Below are 12,501 nucleotides of genomic sequence, written 5' to 3'. Positions count from 1 at the left end.
CAGACACACAGATTCCACAGATGTGGGCCAGTTACAGAACACTAGGGCTTATTCATTTTTAAAGTTTCCAATTTTCAGTTCACTGCTCGGTACATAAAAGAGACTCCACAAATATCTTTTGAGTAAATGAATGAATACATAGCTGAAGGGATAATAATGGTCACTGTTTGTTCTCACAAGAAAAGCTATTTATAAAACCACTAGGTATTGTACCAAATCAAGGAGAAAATTTTCAATAAAACAATGAGTCTGAGAAATAAACAAGATTTCTTTGTCTGTTCTACGGAGATTTAACAAGTTAGATCTACTTTCGTTTGAATTATACATACTGAAAAGAACAGCATCTTTGGGCAAAAACTGGATAATGTTACTGAGTAACTTTGTCCTTTGATAACTTGGATAAGTTTGAATGAATTAAAGTCACATAATCCCCTTGTTTTCTTGTCTCCTGCACTAGGTGGTCTCTAAAGTTCCTTTCAGTTCAAAAGTGTCTGCGAATCTATTCGCTTGTAAATGTGATACTTTGTGCTTTTCTTTTTTCCTTGCAACATTGGAAAAGGGCATAATCTTCATTATAAAACCAGGTCTGAGTCCAGATTGAAAGGGCCCCAGGAAAGCACAGAATTCCAAAGCATTTTGCAAGAATATCTTCACTCATTTAAGGAATGTTCGTGAGAGGAAAACCAGAGCTCTGTTAACAGGTTTCCCTGCAGAAGTGCTGTGTGACGGCCCCTTTACTGAGTATATGATGGCGAGAGAGGGCAGCGGTCTCCTCTGTGGCAGTCTTGGTGAGGACGGGTGAGCGTCGGTCAGCAAGGGGGCTGGAGACACGGGCTGGTCCCCTAATGATCTCTAGGCACTACTATGAGCCAACACTTATACGTGCTTATTAAGTGGCAGCCATTGTCCTACATGCTTTGTTTTTACCAATTCACTTAATCCTGCCAACAACCCCATGAAGTCAATGTTATGATTATGGAAATGAGGATTTTACAGATGGGTAAACTGAGGCATAAAAGGTTAAATTTTCCCAGGATTATGGACCTAGGATGTGATGAGCCAAATTTTGAACCCAGGAGTAGGGATCCAGAAGCCCTGCTTAACCACTCTGCTCTACAGCCATCTCAGGATATTGTCCAGCCATTGATGAAACCTGCAATGCACAAGTCACCCCACATTTATGGGGAGCCCTCGATGTTAAATGCTGCTGGGGCCTGAGGCAGGTGGTGGTGAAATAATGAAGACTTCATTGCTACACTTACCCAGCTAAGAAATCAACAACTCACGCTAGGCAGAATGGAATGAGTTTTAGAATAGAAGTTCTGGGGAAGGAGGAAGGTAGAATTTGAACTAGTCCTGAAGCGTAGGGTTTTGATAGATAAAGTGAGAGCAGAGCATCTCTGGTTCCAGCAACAGCTTGGATTTTAGGGTGTCCCAAATAGGCTTGTCTGCACAGACTGTAAGGCATGCAGTAAGGAGATGATGTTCGGCTTTTAGAAGGTACTGAACTCTGTGCTAGGGAGACTACATGTAATTCTGTGGGCAATACGGAGCAATTTGGCTTTTACTTGGAGTACAGTTCTGGAGATAGCATGGTGGAATGAGAAATTAAATCAGTTGCAGTGACAAATGTAAAAAGGGATGGTGGGATGGATGTGTGATATGGTACTCAGACTCCCCTTCAGGAATAAAGGTCTTACTATCCAAGTCACTGGGAGGGCTGCCAGCAGAGAGCCCTCAGCTGTTAAGCTCCTTTACCCAAGGTCATGCCCTCTTCCTGGGATGTTTGGCATCCTGTGACTAATTATTGTGGGGGTATAAAGGCCTCTAATTCTCACTGTAGCTCAGGACAGCTCTGAAGGGTCATCCCAGCTTCAGGACTCCTTGCATTGCAGTTGAACTTCCTTCTCTGCCCAGTCTTTCCTCCTTCCTTTCTCTCTGACAGGCTGTTATCCCAAAAGCACTCCCTAATAAACCCCCTCCATGCTAATTTCTGTCTTCCAAGTCTGCATCCTGGGAAACTCAACCTGCTTCCAGTGGCTGTTTGGTGCTTTGTAAAACAAAACCCGCAGTTGGGCATCTGTGCAGGCATGTCGTGAGTGAAAGAGAAGGCAAGTCAAAGAAGATGCCCAGCCAAGGTGGCTGGAAGGATGATGGTCCACCTAGCAAGGTGTCCCCCTGGACGACTGTGAGAGGCCCCTCAATGACCTCCCTGTTTCTCTTCTTGACCGCTAAAATCTGATCTTCACACATAAGCCAGAAGGATTGCGTACAGAAGATAAAAAGTCTTTATCATACCTACAATGCTCCATCTAATCTGGCCCTCAGATACCTCTCCAACCTCTTCGTGCTCCCCATGTTCCAGCCACCCTGGCCTCCTTGCAATTCTGGAACATTCAGCCACACACCTGCTGGTCCCCCACATATTCCCAAGGCTCCATCTCTCATTTCATTTACACCTCTTTGCTCAAAAACTCCTTCTCAGGGAGGCCTCCCCAATTACCCCACTTAGAATAGCACCCTCTGTCATTTCCTATCCCTTAACAAACCCACTTTATTTTTTTCCAGAGCACTTCTTTCCCGTTGACATTTACATTGTATTATTTACCTGTTTGTTGGTGTGTTTTTCTCCAGCATGAGAGCTCCATGAGGACAAGAATTTTGTGTTCTTCCCTGTTATATTCCCTGGTCAGAAACATAATTGGTGCAAAAGTTAACGGAAATTAGGGACATGGGAGGAGCATACTTTTGGTAGAAAATATGAGTTTCATTTTGAATATGTTGGGTGTGAACAGTCCTCAGAACAGTCGCATCAGAAGTTTAGAAGACAGTTACCAATTCAGGTTTCCAGGTAAAGATGAAGACGAAGATGCACCTCAGCGGGTCCAGTGCCCTGTAAAGTGTATGGCAGAGAATGAGCTAGAACAGCAGTTCCCAAGTTGCTCTGGGGAATATGAGTCTCATGAGAGACTCTTTGAGAAAAAAAAAGAATAGCATGGTCATATTCTTTCAATGGAACAGAGCCTAATTCAAACAGGTGTAATAAAAGAAAAATAAATAAGCTAAGAAAGAAAGGACGAGAGAGAGAGAGACAGAGAGAGACAAGATGGGGAAGGGGATTTATTGGCTCATGTAACTGCGAAGTCCAGAGACTCAGGCAGGTCCATATCCAGGGATTCAGAAAGTGACACCAGAGCTTGGTGTCTCTTTGTCGCTCAGCTCTGTCCTTCTCTCTCTGAGGTGACTGCATGCTCAGCCAGCCTCCTTTGAAATGGACCACATGGCAAGTAGGTCACCAGAATTCTTTCCAGTTCCTTCTAACAGCAAACCCAGCTGAAGACAGTGCCTCTTCCACAGGCAACCTTTTTACTAACAGTGGTGAATTCTTTACTTTCTGCTCACTTTTGCTGTGAGCCGAAAGCTGCCTTTAAAAAATAAAGTTTATTAATTAAAGGAATACTGTAAATAATTTTAGTAGCTGAACAAATGCCAATAGCATCATTTAAATAATGGATACATGCTCCTACAACATAGAAGAACCATGAAAAAATTATGCTCAGTTAAAGAAGCCAATCACAGAAGATCATATATTGTACGATTCCATTTATATGAAATTTCCAGAATAGGCAAACCTGTAGAAAAAGTCATGGTTGCAAAGGGCTGGGGTGAAGGATGTGAGAGGAAATAGAGTGACTGCTAAGGGTTACAGAGTTTTCTTGGGGCGGAGGGGGAGGTGTGGATAATGAAAATGTTCTAAAATTATTTGTGAGGATAAATGCATATTGCTGTGAATATACTACAGACCACTGAATTGTACACTTTAAATAAGGATATTTATTGGTTTGTAAACTACATCTCAAAGCTATTCAAAAAATCCCCCAAAATTCAAGGAATTGGACCTAAGGAGCTGGCCTGGCTTGAGTCATGCACCCGGAAGGGTAAGTGGTCTGATTCACTCAGTCTGGGACGTATCTGATTTGATGCTAGAGGTTCCTACACTGTGTGCGTCTCTTTCCAACTCCACATGCAGGGATGTCACCTCAGTAGCTTGAAATTGGCTATGGTGGGAGTATTTACACCTCAGAAACTGGCAAACGCTATAAATAGAGACTATTTTTCTTTGAAGAATTAGTTGTTAAATACCTGCCAGCACATCACTGGTCTTATGGCCATTTCTAAAGCTAGGGAATGGGGGATGGACCCCCCCAGAACCGAAGGACTGAGAATGGAGGAGAGGTGGCTCCCTAAAGGAAGATATTGTTACTGAAAGACAGGAATGAATATTGGGCACTCTCTTCTATACTGTATATAATGTTATATCATATTATTACATCGCATCATATTATAATTGGAGATCCACAATGAACGTAACAGCTCTACATGGCCTACGATCTAAAAAGTTGTTTGGGTCTATTTAACCCATTGTCACCCAAACTTCTTTGATTAGAGAGCCTCTTTTTTTTTTTTTTCAAAAAACCCTGATTAACTTCCTGAAGTCTTTGGAAACTAGTGAACCAGAATATAGAGATACAAGACAAGGGAACTAAAAATAGCAATAATATTAATACGTATCTATTGCTGTGTTAGTGGCTGGGGAAAAAAATTAGTTTTTAAAGTTTCTTTCTCTCTTAAATAGCAACTAGAAAATACCTAAAATGAAAAAAGTGTTGATTTTAATTCAACTGAGATGTTTGCATATTTGATTTTGACTTTTAGCCACTAAAAAAAGGTTTAAAATCACAGGAACAACCTATATCTTTTAGGTTGGATATTATATGTTAATTTTGAATACTTTTCTGAGCAGTAATTAACCTTGGGCCTTTGAGAAATCAAATGTTAAGGTTTTAAGCATTTTGGTATAAAAGTTAATCTAGTGATGTGATAGGAACGAAAAATGAAAAACAGAAAGCATTGGGAAACTATAGTTAACTAGTAGGAAATTAATTTCAGAGCAGTTTTTGTTTTGTTTTGTTTTTTGGTAAGTCAGGCTAATAAAGTACATTCTGACTATGTGTTGGAAACATCTTAGAATGCAAACTTCATGAAAATAAGGGCTCCGTTTGTTTTCCTCACTGTTGTGTCCTTAGCATTTGTATGTAGTAAACGATCAATGAACATTTGTTGACTATCAAATGAAAACATCTAAAAATGATGACAGATGTACGTTTTCTCCCATCTTATGCTTCCTCATAAACCTGCCCACCACGCATCCCTTTATTTAGGATTGATCCTGCTTCCACAGCTCTGACCACAAATCTCCACAGCCATCTGAAAGTTCTCATGTTTTTTCATACTCTCTCCCCCTTCCCTTTTTGCCCTGCATTGAAAACTTATGGTTGCATTTCTACCATGTACAGGAATCCTCATTGATCAGTCTTCACTGATGTCTATTATACTGAAAACTGTATTTGTGAAATATCGACATTCTTTGTTCTTTAACTGAATTTTTTTTTCTAAAGATGGACAAATGTCTTGAAAATCCAAGTTTCAATAACTGAATAAAATTCTAGTGTAATTTAAAGAAACTCCTAGCAAAACTGCTGTGTGTAAAATTAAGATATTGTTGTAAGGCATTAGCAAAACAATAACCTCTCTAAATCCACTGGAAGTATTTGGGGATGCTCTTGGATGTTGGGGGTTTGAATACAAAGACACTCACTTTCAAGGAAACAGTAACCCCACAGAGGTAAATGATAATATGAAAATCTGATCCCAGATCTCAATGCAGAGCAGGGGAAGCCTAGGGAGAGTGGGATGGGCCAGGTCCTGTGAGACACAGTACTGTACGATATGGCAGAACTCAGTACCCAGAAGATACAGCACATCATTTATCTCAATGAGTGAAAACATCTGAAACAGGGATGTATGAGGTAAAGAGTTAGATTCATGCCAACAGAGGCAGAAGAGATGGACAAATTCGACTACGGAGACTTTGGAGAACATTCAGAGCATGACTCCGGATTGAGGTGGGCTTTGTATAGCACTGGGTCAAAACCCAACTTTGTCAGAGCCTTATCTCCAGCAGCAACGAATTGTAGGCGAGATCTCAGTGAAACTCCTGAAACTGAAAGGGCAAAATGGTTAGCTACCACGCTGGCACGGATAGTGGAATGCGAAGTCCAGTAATTAGGAGTGTGGGTGTTGGAGCCTGACTGTAGTGGTTTGAATGACACTGTTGTCAATATCCATGTGGCCTCCTTTATAAATGGGGATGACTACCTTCCCTGCAACTCACAGGGCTGCGGAGAGGATGGAGGGATTGGTGCACAGTACCTGGCACGCTGTTAGAGCTCAAAATATGTTCATTGCTGGTAACTAGCAAGTAAGTGTTCTGAACCCTACTTTTAGTCAGTGTCTTCTAAATCATTAGAATGACTTTGGAATTAACCTGGTATATTGAAATATTTATTGTTTTACTTCCTTGAGCTTTGGTCTCTTCCATCTGTTAAGTGGGACTAGTACCTATAAGATAAAGAAAGTACCCAGCACTGAGACAACTCATGTTAATAACCAATTAATAGTCATCTCCCAACCTGAGGGTCACATGTACCCCTGTTTCTCTTTCCCAGAGTTAAAAAAAAAGTCTAGCGAGCTTAGATGAATTGGTGTAGTCCAGCCTGCTTAGGTGGATAGAATGAGATTCTGTGAGTACTCGAGTTTGAACTGGATGGTAATTTAGGTAGTGTCAAGGTTTCTGTCAGCTCTTTGAGCATAAGATTCTGTGATTAAACAAAACGGCCAGAAACTTCAGATTTCTTGGGCATGTCACAGAAATGAATCTCCGAGCTGCAGGCTTTTCCTTTGAGAGTGGTGTCCTCAGTTACCTTAAGTTCCAGCAGGGACCGCATCAAAAGAAATGTCCCTGTCGACCACAGCTACCATAGCGATGGCCACTTTTGTTTTCCGATATGAGACCCAGACGGTGTACCAGATTAGGTACCCAAAGGAAACCCCAGGGACATTGCTGTTATTAAAATTAATTATTTAACTGACTGGTTATTTTTCAGCTACCTGATGTGTTAAGAGACCTTGAATTAACTCTATTGGCAAATGTGTAACCACTGAAAATTCTCCACAGTCAGAGAGACTGGAAACAAAAACTTACTCTCTTTCGGTTTTAGATTTTTTGGTCTTACACAGAGCATGAAAGTCTGTGGATTAAGTGCATTAGTTAGAATAATATATTTGAGGATTTAAGGAATTTGGGTTTGATTTCGAACCACTCCACTACCTTGGCTTGACCTCAACTCAATTCCTTAATCTTTTGGCTTCTTTCACTATCTGTACAAGATGCCTCTGGCAACACACAGAGTGCAGTAGCTGTAGGAACAAATTAAATAATGGGCTTAATATCACCACTGAGAATGGAGTAAATTGCTCTTTTGTGGGATCCATTAGCTCAACTGAGAATATGAGCGCAGGATTCTGGGTCTTTGATGGACTACAAGGAATAACGTAGCATCAATTTTAATGTCTTGCTTTGCCCCTAAATGACTCTAGACACCAGACAAAGAATACAGGAGAAGAAAGAGAAAAGCAGGGACAGAGGAGCAGGCTTGGTAAGTCAAAAGGAAGAGATAAAATGTGAACAGATGGAGGACCATGAGATAAGATGTGAGGTTTGAGTGCAGGCAGATGCAGAAAAGAGAAGATGGGAGAGGCAGGAAGAGAAACAAGAAGATGACCGCGTGAGAGGAAGACAAAGATTTGAAATGAAGATTCAATCAGATAGCAGTTCATAAGGACCAAGTGGGAGGGATGGAGAAGGAGGCAGAGCAGAGGGGGCAGGCAGTTTATTCCAGAAAGAGGGTTTGCTAGTGGTGTCCTCTCCTGTCTTCAGTGGCTCTCTCCGCAGTCTTGGTCCTCCCTGTCCCCAACCCTAGGCTCTGCCTCTGGGATTTGGCCTCAACAGCTTGAGCCATTGAGCCTCTCAGAAGTATAAGAAATTTAACAAGATTCTTGAGGTAACAGGTCTTAGGACACAGGGAGTTAAATAGATGTTAGCCTGTTGTGGGAAGGGATCCTTACCCAGTGCTCCTCAAATCAGACAATTGAGTGAAGTCACGTAGGACAGGAGATGATAAGCAAACAACAAAAGGAATATTCATTTACTCCTCACCGTCCTCTAAGCTTTACCTACTAAGGGTAACAAGATTTCACAGCCACCTCACCACCACATGTAGCCCCCACACGGGCTCATCTGCATGCTTTGACAGAAGCGATAGTAGAAATGGTAATAATGATAATATTTATAGCTAATATTTATTGCTTACTTTGTGTCAGGCACATACACCAAAAGGGATTTGAGAGGGGTTACAATAAAAGAGATTATAGGAGGGGAGGAAAAACTGTATGTACACACTTTGGGGAAAACTATAGCACATTCAACACTTGGAGCAGAAAGAGGTTTTATAGAAATTAACTCATTTGTCCTCCCTGCTACCCTCTGTTAGGCACTTTGAATAAGTCCTTTTTATAAAGAAAGAAGCTGAGAATACCAAGATTTGATATTACGTCCTTGATTTGCCTTCAAAAATAGTAACTAGAGAGGGGAGGGTATAGCTCAGTGGTAGGTGTTTGTCTAGCATGCATGAGGTCCTGGGTTCGATCCCCAGTACTGCCATTTAAATAAATAAATAAGTGAATAAACCTAATTACTTCCCCACATAAAAAAATTTTTTTAAAAAAGTAACTATAGGTACTTACTACTTACTTTCAACAATAGTGATTTCAAAGCTATGCACCAGAAAAAATACATTAGCCCTGCCTATTGTATACTTCTTATTTAGACTTTTGAATATCCGTCATATAAGGACCCTTACGACAAATTCCTCTCCAAGCTTGAGCCAGGAAAGACTTTCTCCTAAATAAACTCTACGCTATGATTCCTTGACTCACTGGACAATGAGAGTCATAAAAACCCTCATTTCCCCTATTTCACTTGGCTATGAGGCAGCCTGGAACTAAGTTTTATGCTTGAATGGTATTGTTTGTCTCAGCCAGAAGTTTTTTGTTTTGTTTTGTTTTGTTTTACTTTTTTTTTTTTTTTTTTTTAATATTTGTCTTTCATTGTAAACCACCTCAAGCCTCTTTGGAAGAAGGCACAGTATAAATAAGCAAAAGACAAGCAAAATACAATCCTGTTGGGGCCATGCTGGGGATACAATAGTTTATCAAAATAGTTTATATGACACTCTTGAAATCTATCTAACTAAGAGAATATTTTAAACAGAATCCCGGGGCAGATAATATCTTTCATGGTGTTTATTGCAGTTTTCATGCCCCTCAGATAACATTCCAAACCACTTTGGGTAAAGAACATAACATCTAGAGAAAATTAGGTGATTACTCTCATATATCTTCTTGTTACAGAGATCTAATTAAAGTTTTGTATCTTGTCCAAAACTGCTCTAAAATAAACCAATATAAATCCACGTTTGTAAGTCAGGCTTAAAGTGAAGAACAGTTTCACTCACTTCAACTATTCACTGGATACAATTAATTTGTAGATTTTTATTTGGTTCCAAAATTTCTTCCAGGAACAAAGCCATATCTTGTCCCACTGACTGATAAACACTACACATGTTAAATCACACATCCCAGGAAGTCTACTTAAGGGCCAAGATGTGACTAATTTAATAACAAAACCCCGTCATCTCACATTTGCTGCTTTTGTAAGTGATTGATCTTTTCAAAGACCAAAGCCTTTCATTTCCAAAACTTCCATTACAGGTGTGATTATGATTTTTGTTTCACTTGAAGATTTTTTTTTAATATTTAAGCATGTCAAATGAATCTTATTTATAAAGAAAAAGAAAAGGAAAGAAAGGAAGGAAGGAGGGAAGGAAGGATGGAAGGAAGGAAGGAAGGAAGGAAGGAAGGAAGGAAGGAAGGAAGGAAGGAAGAAAAAACCAGAATAGCAGGGAAAATAGCCAAAAGCCAGAAAGATGAGCACAAATCTTGGGCATAAAATAATTAACCAGGAAGTCAATTCCACTTATCCAGCAAGTAGTTTAAGTTCAAGGTTTTGCTGGTTCATTCCCATTCAATTTTAGCTTATTATATAACCTACCTTCTTCTAAATATGTAATCACTTCCATTTCATTCTTTATTTATTTGACATTGAATGAGAACTGCTATGTGTCAGGCTCTTCATATTATACAAGGTAAACATCAAACAAAAAAAAATTCATGTTCTGATACTTATTTTGCAACACTGTGGGGTTTTTTGCAAAAAAAAGTAAATATTATATAACATAGTATTTACAACATAAACTAGTCTATGACAAGGGAAATAAAAATGGTGTCAATCTGTGGCACTTGAAATTGGGTTGAAATTTCTTTAGGAATCCAGTGGTTATTTCACCTTTCATACTTTAGTTAAGGAAATTTTACCACTGTCAGCCCAGATAGCAGGACCATCTCAAGGGTTGCAAATCAAGTTTCTGGTCATAATCTGAATATTGCTAATGTAGTTTTAAAGCCCTTGCTTTGTTACAGAAATATAAAATCCATGATTTCTCATAAAAAGTGCTTATACCACTAGTCTTCAAAGCAGACCTCGGTATGGTGCGGGCACTGAGATGCTCCATAGAAGCTGTGGCAAGTTCCTAAGGTTCCCAACCTATGAAATGGGGGTATACAGCGGAGGCAAGTTTTCTGAGAAGCTAATTAAAGCATAAGCTTCAAGGCATCTTTCCAGACCCCCATCCAAGGCCCTGGCAGGAACCCTAGCAATACATTCACGTGGTCGTGTTTTTGCACAATTGGCAAAAGTAAGATATTTTAAACACAATCAGCTGAGACTGAGGTCTCTTTCCTCTTGGATTTTCCCTTTGTTACTTTCCCTCGTGTTGGGTGGTGCCGGAGCAGCTTGGGTGTGCTGTATTGTTTTGTTTGTCTTTTTTCTTTGGGAGGACCACCCAACTTGCATAAATTTCAGGCCTCATAAAATCTGGATCAACCCCTAGGTGTCATCAATACCTATTTTACAGGTGTGTTGTGTAGATTTAAATTAAATATAAAACAAAGTCACAGAAGTTAGAATTTTACACAATGTGCTTAAAACTACAGTTTTTTTTTTTCCACGGAAGGAATTTTTCAACCCAAGGTAGGGGTTGCATCATGATTGTCTTGGAACCTAGGCACTCTTGCCTTTGTTGAGCCCCCTCCTCCATTAAAAACATTTAAAATATGATAAATTTCCCAAACCACCAAGGACTCAAGAACCGGGGTAATACAAAAAGCAATGTTGTACATCCTAAACAGAGCTTCTGGTACACACAATAGAAGCATGTTTTGCAAACGTGGTCTTAGGGAATAGGAAGGATTCAGTCTTGACTTTCAAGAGATGCACACGGATGAAATTGGCCATTAGAACACCAGTGAGGACCTTGTCTTACTGTGAAACGCATTCATCTAGGGAGCCTACTTTTCAATCAATGCATTTGCTGGTGTTCTGTCTCCATTTTAGTTACATTATCAGCAGGGAAGTATTATTTCAGAAAATGAGCTTCGTTTTGCCAGTTTAGAAATTGCTTTGGAATTTCATCCAAAGGTCTCTAAAAAAACACGTTGGCCTTGGTGCTGGTGCATCAGATAAATCACAAATGAAACAAACAAGCTGGCTTCCTATTGAAGGTGTGTCTGCAGAGCTCTGTGACTCTGCGTGCCAGGGGCTCCATCTGGCACATTTCTGAACTTTGCAAAATTAATTGTGCCGAAGAGAACATCATCAAAAGCGTCCGGCATAGAGCGTAAACATCTTCAAACCATGATTCTGCGCCATCAAACGCTCTCCAGCTAATTTCTTTTGGTGCATTACTCTGGAATAAAATCGAGGCCAAGTGAAACTGCGGAAATGGGAACAATGCTAGGAGGAAAAATCTCACCCCATTAAGGGATCCGTTTTTTCTCCGTACAAATAAGGCAAGATTAGATGGCTCCAGGATATTCTCAGAATGCCCCCTCGGGCCTTCTCGGGCTGAGGGAGCCCTGCACAGGGCAGGAGGGAGGCCTGAGTGGCAGCGCCTCAGCCCTGGGGGCATTTTAGGTAACTCAAAATCTAAGCAGTCGCCCCCCCCTTATCCCCCATCCAACCGCAAAGGTTGGTTTTCCTCTGTATTTACAGAGGAAGCTTAAACACGGCCCCACGTTGCCCTCTCCTCTATGCAGTGTTTGCAATGAGCATCGAAAGCGTTTTAGGAGCCGCTCTCCGTCGCGCAAGGCCGCCGCGCGCTAGGCCAGCCTTCCGTGAGTATTTGCACCGGCTGGGCCGCTTCTCTCCCCGACTCTTCCATGACCTTCCGAGATTGGCCCGGCGACAGGACTCTCCGCAGAAGCACCACCCTCGGCGCTCGGGCCCTGCGCGCTCCCGCCCTTCTCCGACTCCCCGGGGCGGCCCCGCGGCGAGCGCCGGACGCGCGCGGCCGGGCTTGGGGGCAACGCAGGGACGCGCGGGCAGCTTCCGGCGGGGGCGCGCGGGGCGCGGGCGGCGGGGCG

At 41.3% G+C, this 12,501-nt stretch overlaps 1 protein-coding gene across 1 annotated transcript in view; it reads left to right on the top strand.

Annotated features, from left to right (window-relative positions):
* Positions 1–12,233: 12,233 nt before the first annotated feature.
* The window catches only part of LIFR (LIF receptor subunit alpha), a 70,522-nt gene continuing 70,254 nt past the window's right edge, over positions 12,234–12,501 (top strand). Inside the window, exon 1 of the mRNA XM_074357252.1 lies at positions 12,234–12,252. The gene's annotated coding sequence lies outside the window, so the exon portion shown is untranslated. The remainder of the gene's footprint in view (positions 12,253–12,501) is intronic.

This window comes from Camelus bactrianus, chromosome 3 (genome assembly GCF_048773025.1).
Source record: "Camelus bactrianus isolate YW-2024 breed Bactrian camel chromosome 3, ASM4877302v1, whole genome shotgun sequence".
Taxonomy (NCBI): Eukaryota; Metazoa; Chordata; class Mammalia; order Artiodactyla; family Camelidae; genus Camelus; species Camelus bactrianus.
Note: the sequence above shows the minus strand (reverse complement) of the source record. Positions and strands in the feature narration are given on the sequence as shown.